Source organism: Urocitellus parryii, chromosome 7 (assembly GCF_045843805.1).
Source record: "Urocitellus parryii isolate mUroPar1 chromosome 7, mUroPar1.hap1, whole genome shotgun sequence".
Taxonomy (NCBI): domain Eukaryota; kingdom Metazoa; phylum Chordata; class Mammalia; order Rodentia; family Sciuridae; genus Urocitellus; species Urocitellus parryii.
This window is the reverse complement of record NC_135537.1, coordinates 85,648,893-85,654,892: the sequence shown is the minus strand read 5'-3', so window position 1 is coordinate 85,654,892 and position 6,000 is coordinate 85,648,893. Positions and strand designations below refer to the sequence as shown.

At 45.0% G+C, this 6,000-nt stretch overlaps 1 pseudogene; it reads left to right on the top strand.

Annotated features, from left to right (window-relative positions):
* The first annotated feature begins 1,817 nt into the window (after positions 1 to 1,817).
* Positions 1,818 to 2,960, top strand: LOC144255718 (elongin BC and Polycomb repressive complex 2-associated protein pseudogene; annotated as a pseudogene).
* Positions 2,961 to 6,000: the final 3,040 nt, after the last annotated feature.

The following is a 6,000-nucleotide window of genomic DNA, read 5'->3' as shown; positions in this document are numbered from 1 at the left end:
GACAAGAAAAATCTAGAGGATAAAAGTTCATTGGGACTCACAATTTCAGAGGTCTCAGTCCATGGCTGTCCAACTATATTGCTCTGGACCCGAGATGAGATAAAATGTCATGGGAGAAAGGTGTTCTGGAAAAAAAGTTACTCAATTTGTTGCAGCAGAAAAGCAGAAAGAAAGGAGAAGAAAGGGGTGGGAGAGAAGATAAACCCTTCCAGGACATCCCACAAAAGACCAAATTCCTCCAACAAAAGTCCCACCTTCCAGTTCATATAGCTACAGAAGGATTAATCTCCTGATGAGGTGAGAGCTATTATCACCTAATCAGTATCATAAGCCCCACCTCTGAGAACATGAGATTTTTGGAGAATTTGCATGTCCAAACTATAATATTATATTGAATACAAAACCATCCTTCTGAGGACTTTTTAATATTCTTATAATGACTCCATCCTTACAGTCAAAAATTTTAAAATTAACAAGAATATTATGTATCGATTCGATTTTCCTAATAGTGTCCTTGAGAAAATTATTCTAGATCCTTCATTTCTTAAAAATGCAAAAGAAAGCATGCTATTTCAGTGACCTCCGCCTACTGGATTTCCTTTTTAATTTTCTACTTTTTTCAGGGGGAATATTGTCAGTGGCAATATAATTCTCTATTTTACTATCTCAGAAACTTAATAGAATTAAGTTTAGAATCTTACTTCCCTATACAAATTTAAAAGATGGCATAACTCCCCGTAACCTACCTGAGAAAATTCAAACACTGTCACTCTTTGTATGACCTTGGGTAAGTCAAGCTCTGGGCTTTGATTTCATCAATTATAGAACAAGGAAAATAAAAGTGCTCATCCCACATGTCTCTTGCAAGTACTAAATATGTCATTATTTCTTACATCGTTATTCAGACATCGTCAGGCATATGTTAAATAATACAAAAAATTGGCACAAAACCCTCTGAAATTTTTATTTCTTAAATTTCATCAATTTCTAGACATTGAATTCATTTACCGAACTGCCATATCTATCTTGTCTGTATTTTCTAAATGACAGCTTCACAAATCTGTTGACATATCTTTTCCTAAAATCATGTTCTTCATTTTTGATGTCATCTTTTATACTTTTTGATGGCTAATATTTCAGGTACTATAACCAGATTATACTTAACAACAGAGTTCATAATTTCACCTTTTTAAAGAGACTTTTAAGCTTTTCATTATAAGGAAATCTCTACAAACCCTGAAATCTTAGGGTTTATTACATAAGTTATAAGACCATTTTGATGACAAAAATGATACAAGGTACTTTCTTCAGTGCCTATACAGAGCAAGGATTTGATAAATGTCGAATATCATATATACAAATATATAATACTTGTTTTACATATATATGTGTAATTATCCTTTCAATTACATATACCAGGAAAGAAGCCGAGCGGGCGGAAGGCACCGGTTGCCACGCAGGGGTCCTTCCCGCCTCTGGAGACCGCTGGCCGCTTTGTTTTCCCCGCCTCAGCGCTTCGGGAGACTTGGGAGGGCTCTCGCCCCGGCTGCGCAGAGAATGCTGCGGCAGGAAGGGCGGCTGACCGCGCTGGGACTCGCAGGGACCCAGGAGTCCGGCCGCCGGGAGGGCCGCGTGACGAGATCGAGGAGGGAGCCAGAGCACCGCGGGCCGGGCTAGCGGGCTCGGGGCGCCCGTGAGCACAGACCTCCCAGTCGAGGGGGGGCGATGTTCCCCTCGCCCGTGGGCTCTTCGGGCTGCCAGGGCATCCCGCCACTGGGACCAGGGCCCCCTCAGTGGGCACCCCCTCAGGCTGCTCCATGGAGACTCTGTGTCCCCCTCCCCGCCTGGCAGTGCCGGCGTCCCCGCGAGGGTCGCCCTGCTCCCCTACACCCCGGAAGCCGCGTCGGGGGACACAGGAGTTCTCTCCGCTGTGCTTGCGTGCCCTTGCCTTCTGCGCCCTTGCCAGACCCCGGGCGTCCTCTCTGGGCCTGGGGCCTGGGGAGCTGCGCCACGGCCCCGGTGCGGCGGGGCCCTCGAGCCTCCCTGTGCACCCGCGGCTGGGCCTCGAGGGTCTGAAGTACCTCGGGGCACAGGCCGGGCAGTTCAGTGATCCAAAATACCCGGCGGGCGAGGATGCCGGTGTCGCGGTACACCGGGCGGCAGAGAGGAGGAAGAGGGAGGCGGCAGCTTCCCGCACTTCGGGCGCTCGCTCCGACGCACCTCCGGGGGCTGGGCCGCTGCCCGGAGCCCCGGCGTCCTCGGGAATCTTCGACCAGCTCCTCCTCGGCTCCGCCTGGGCCAGACCAGGGTCTCGAGTCCCAGCCTGATCCAGCCGCCTGCCCGCCTCAGGATCCTGGCTCCTGGGCTCCGCCGCCACCTGCGGGCCTCTCCACCGAGCCCGCATGTCCCGGGGCGGCTCCCGAGCCATCCCTGCAAGGCCAGGAGGCTGCAGTGGATGGAAACCCCCTGCTGGCGGCCCCGAGGCATCAGCTGTTAGTCCCTCGATGGCCAGCGCAGCTCCGGCCCCGCCGGTCAATCTCCGCCAGGAAGATTTCCATCGTCTGATCCGCGGGTCGAAACTTTGGTGTTATGCAAAGGGCTTCGCTCTGGACACTCCGAGTTTGCGCCGGGGTCCCGAGCGGCCGCCAGCGAAAGGGTCGGTCCGGGGAGCAGCCAAGAAACGCCTGCGGCCACCTCCGCCCCAGCGCAGCGCGCAGCCCAGTCGCCCTGCACCGACACTCCCCACCAACAGCACCTTCAGCCTTCTGGACGCCTTTCCCTGCCCTGCGGCCCTGGTGGTGGGGGAGGACGGAGACTTAGGGCCTGCATCTTCGCTTCGCCTACAAGGAGACTCTAAGCCCCTGCCTGCCCACCCCTTATGGAGGTGGCAGATAGGGGGACCCGCCGTTCCTGAGCCCCCTAGCCTCAAATTCTGGGGGGTCAACCTGGAAGAGCTCTAAGCCTGGGATCTGTTCTGCCAAGTTTGGGAAATTGGGGCTACTGCCAAACTGCGGGCTTGAGGAGACCGCCTCATTTCCCACATTTGCCTGTTCCCTTCCTTTAGGTTTCTTGGGCTGTGGGCAGAGAGACCTCAAATGATAGTGAGCTTTAAGCACCTAAGAGGTCGGGGTGAGGTTCCCTCCAACTCATCTTTGCAGAGGAACCAAGGGCTGGAGTCGGGAGAAGGCTTGACCCCTTAAGGCTGAATGACACAGATTCCAATCCCTCCTCCTCCTGGGCTCTCTGGGGCAGGGCCTTCACACCCCAGGGGGGAGAGGAGGAGGCTGGCTCTGGACTGGGAAAAAAAAGGGGGGGATGGTGGGGGAGACCTTGGTGATGGACAAACCGGTTGTTTCTGCGTTGGAGGGCTAGCCTGGGGGTGTGGGGGCTGTGGTAGGGGTGGGAAGGTGATTGGCAGCGCCCTGGGGGCATCCCCACCCCCATGGCCCAGGCCTTTAACCTTCACTCCCTACCGGCCTTCGCAAGCCTTCTTATCACCACCGGATCTGTAATAGGGAAAGGGGGGCAAATCACCTCCTTCCTGTTTCCCTCCTAGGGCCCCCTAAGTTGGAGTGACCCCTTAATTGATGAAATCTTCAATACCAGCCACCAGCCTTTCCCTTTTGTCCACTTTTGGAGTTTCTTCAGTTTTTCTTTGCTTTTTGTTCATAAGCTCTGATGGTAAAAGAGCACCCCCCACCTTGGTAAATTGGCCTCCTCCCCAAGTTGCTCTTCATAGGGAGAGGGGCAGTGCTGAGGGATCCCGCCCCATTGAGGAGTTTGCCTGGGGAAGGGGCTGGGGACTGTCCCAGGGAAAGCAATGGAAGGAGGAAGAAATCAATAAAGTCAGACCAAACAAGTTGCCTTTTGAGGTCCACTCCACAAATTCATGGATGGGAGGGGGGTTGAAGTAGAGGGCTGGCCTGATTAAAAAAAAAAATAATTACATATACCATCACCCAGTTAACTATTTAGTATCTTTTGAACAAATTATTTGTCTGTACTATGTTTTTAAAAAGACATGAATATGTCTTTTACACTTATGTTTATCTTGTTTTCCCAATTCAGATGTAGACTATTTTCATTAGGTAAATAATATAATGTGCCCATAATTTAATAACTAGATCTAAATTATGATAAAATGTCATGATGTTATCTCTCCCTCATATACAATTTAAAATGTAGTATACATTTCATGTCCTCAATATTATAACACGGAGTTTCAAATAGAATATTATCACCACAGAATTTTGTAAGAGAATCTTTGCCAGACAAAATGAACAGCTCTAGATCCCTAAGACAAAGTGGCAGAATTAGTATTCACAGCATATCAGCCATGTGTTCATTATTCCCTGTCGATGACTTATAACAACTGTGTGATTATAGTTACAGTTGCAGGCATGTGATCAGGCTTATTTTGATGGCTTTGGAACTACAAATGACTGAGTAATCATACACTTGGCTTTAGTTCTTTTTTCAATCAGATCAATTGGATGAAAGAGAACACCAAAGCTGTTAAAAATCATCAATAAAACATAAAAAGAAGAAAAATATTAAACGAAGCCATGCAACCTGAATTGAAGTGTATGTGTACAAGTCCACATGTGTTAGTGTGCTCTCCAACTTCTGGATTTAAATAGACCTAAAAGTTTTGGCTTCATAAGAACATGTCATTAGCCGAAAGAAGAAGACACTTAGTCCTCGCATAACCATTTTAAAATACCAAACATATGTGAATGTTCAAGTTGTTAAAATTTTCCTACCTTATTTTTTTAATCCTTGATGTTTAGAAAGTTTTTCTTCACAGAGGGATCTGCAGAAGAGTGCCTATTTCTGAGGTCTTTTTCTCCCAAAATTTTGGCCAGTGGCAGTGAGCCCAGCTCTCATTGACATGCATGGCCACTTGCTGGCAAGTCACTCCCTTTATTCCACGGTTTAATTATAAAAGTCATTAAGAGAGTAGAGCTGCATTGCCACCAAGTAATATATCCATGCATAGTTTGTTTTACTATTGATTTTAATGCATAAGGATGACATTTCTTAACTTTTCATATTTGAGCTCACTCACAGAGAAAATATTAAATCAACATCATTTTGTGATAATTCTATCATTTTGTTTTCTCCATTCAGATTGAAGGTAAATAACTAACTCTTGCATCATTCATAGTACTTCAAGCCACCGCCAAGGGGAAGAATATGTTCTTAGATACAAAACTATCATAGCATTAATGTTTGTTTTTCAGCCTTTTTAAAGATTATTCACCACAGAGAGTAATTTAAGTTACATGTAAACTGTAAACGGGTTTATAAAATATAACACATTTCACATTTATTTATAATCAGTATTCATTTAATAAGAAAATATTAGTAACAAGAACATTGTAAGGAAATGTAAGACGTGCACTAAGAACACTTACTTACTCTGTGTAAAATATTGTTAATATCTGCTATGAAAATCAGAGATAATAGAAGAGAAAGGAACAAGATGAAAGCATACATGATTAAATTAAATATAAGGCAAATGCGATTACTTTTAGGTTATTCATGATGAAGTGAAACAGAGTCTCGAATAACTCATAAAAATAAATAACAATAAAACTTCCTAAACATTTCACTGAATTTAAAATATATAATAGATTTTCTTCACACATGGATTCATAATTGTAGTTTGCTAGCCATATTAAATTATATTATGAATTGTATCATATCCTAGATTTATTTTGGCTAATATGAGCAATTTCAATGTAAAATATTTTACTATTAGCATATGCCTCAATTTTTAATGTACTGTGCAAGATTCAAGAATAAGCAAATGTATTAAAATGCATGGGAAAATATAAAATATCGCATTTGAAGTACATGGGGGCAAGCAACAAGTTATTTTATATAGTTGAAACTAAAGTCACTGTATAAATATTTAATTGGAGGAATTGAGAAGAATGAGACTTAGTATCTCTTCTAGCAATATTTTTCACTAAATTATTTAATGGTTATCTAACT